Source organism: Myotis davidii, unplaced genomic scaffold (assembly GCF_000327345.1).
Source record: "Myotis davidii unplaced genomic scaffold, ASM32734v1 scaffold390, whole genome shotgun sequence".
In the NCBI taxonomy this organism is placed as follows: Eukaryota; Metazoa; Chordata; class Mammalia; order Chiroptera; family Vespertilionidae; genus Myotis; species Myotis davidii.
In genome coordinates, this window is record NW_006282748.1 from 872,972 (window position 1) to 875,229 (window position 2,258).

The 2,258-nt window shown below is 37.8% G+C and overlaps 1 long non-coding RNA gene across 1 annotated transcript in view; it reads right to left on the minus strand.

Moving 5' to 3' along the window:
• LOC107182372 overlaps nucleotides 1–2,258 on the minus strand; it is a 7,839-nt gene that overhangs the window by 4,381 nt on the left and 1,200 nt on the right. The window lies entirely within an intron of this gene.

Here is a 2,258-nt window from a genome sequence, read left to right on the forward strand (position 1 = left end):
TATAAATATAATTTATATGTATGCATGTGTATGATGCATATATATATATATATATATAAAATTTTTGAAAATTGAAAGGTATTTTTACACACTAGGGAGAGTTTGATATTTTAATCTAACAATAACTTTACATCATGGATTTGTGTTTAGGAACCTGTGTGCTATGGTAGAATTGCTTGGGCTAAAACCATTTATTAGCTGTGTGCCCTTGAGAAAAGAAGAGACCCTTGTTGTATAGCAGTAACCAAATTTTAACTGCACCCCAATGGTGTGGCTGTGGGGTTGATCAGATTAGAAGATGGCACTGTATAAGGTATACAATAAAAATGAACTTTCATTATGATGACTAAAATGTGCAAGGCCCATGCTAGATACTGTGATGCTTATCTCTCTGGCAAGAAGAAAAAAGGCTCAAGGCAGATTGTATAATAAACATCGTTTTGCAGGCGTCCAGCCTGTTAATCCTGCAGTGGCTTAGCCCTGGGCAGGTGTGAAATGACGCAGATGTGATGCTGGATTAAGGCTCTGGACCAAAGGTTGGTCAAGCTGTGAGTGCTCTGAGAAGTGGGCCAACCCATCAATTTTTTCAGTTTATAAAAGGATGTGACCCCATCAGTTGATGTTTTCATATTTTCTGAGGTTTACAGAATGTTCCAGACTGGTTATTCAGCTTCAGGGGCAATTTTTTTTTTTTTTTTTTTACCATATCTATACACATTTTATTTTATTTTTTTTTTCTTTTTTTCCCCCCGCCCAAGACAGTCCCCTAGTACTGAATGTCTAATTGCCAAATGAACATTACGGCTAATGAATTCCCCATGAGATCAGGGACAGAGCTGCTTATTATGGTCTGGGAAGATCAGGAAGGCCTTGGAAAGGAGTGATTATGAAAGGGCCTCCAAAAGGAATTGAAGGTAATCCTTGGATTAATCCCCTAATTCAATTTCTTAAATTTATCATTTTAAATTTTCACCTAACAACTGTCCCTGAATGGTATCCATAACAAAAGATAATTTCTTTTTTGCTAAATTATGAGTTCAATAGGGTTCCAGTGTTGATCTGAGTATATAACCATCTATCACATAGCTTCTGTGGGGAAAAAAGGAGCACTCTGAATCTCAATCAACGTATATATAAACCCTTTTTCAAAAATTCTTTGATTGGTTCTTTCAACGATTGTTCAATGAACACTCTTCATGTATCAGACATTGTTGTAAGCACATATGAACAACAACAACAACAAAAACCAACAAAAATCCCTGCCCCCAGGGAGCTGACATTCTAGAAGAGAGACAGCTAGTAAACAATAATTGGTATCGTGTGTTGGAAGGTGATAACTGCTATGAAAAAATAAAAAGTAGAGCAGGTAGGAGGGATGGGGATGGGTGGTCATTTTATATTGGCTAGTCTCTGAGAAGGTGGCACTGAAGCCAAGTATGAAGGTAGCCAGCTAAGGCGACTGACCATATCTGAGTGAAGAGCATTTAAGGCAAAAGAAGAGCCAGTGCAGAGGAGGCAGGAGCTTACCTTGAGTTTGACAATAGCAAGGAGGCTGTTGGAAGGGGTGGGGTCAGAGAGGTAAGTTGGGGAGTGGTGAGGACTGAACTTGCTACATCATGTAGTGCTTTGCAGGCTATTGTACAGCCTTTAAGAAGATTAGAGGTCACTTCTATTGGCATGTCTTAAAATAAGGTCTGCCTGTATCAAGATAATTCCTCCTTTTCCCTGTCTACATCAACTTGAATGTGCCTACAAAGTCACCTGAGACCTTGTTAATATTTAAACTCTGATGTATTTTTATTATTTTTCCCTCACTTTATTAAAAAAAATTTTATTTCAAGGAAAACGATTTTAAATATAATAAAGTTACTGCAATAAATATTAATATTTCAAGAAAAACTATTTTAAATATAAGTATTAATATGCAATAAAAATTAATATTTCAAGAAAAAAGATTTTAAATATATTCATATTACCCAAACTGTACCAACATAGTATACTATCACACACAAAAATTCTGGCTTAGTAGGCTGAGGTAGGGCCTGGCAATCTGCATTTCCAACAAGCTCCCAGGTGATGCCAGGCTGCTGCTGCTTCACTGTCCCACATGATGACGAGAGTAAGAGATACTGGGCTCCTAGGGGCATGGCAGATTCTCTCTCCATTAGGGGGTTTCCAGGCACTTCTTGTTCCCTTTAAGCCGGAAAGGACAACTGCGAAAGCTTTTCCTTCATACTTTCATACTGGTCACGTGCTCA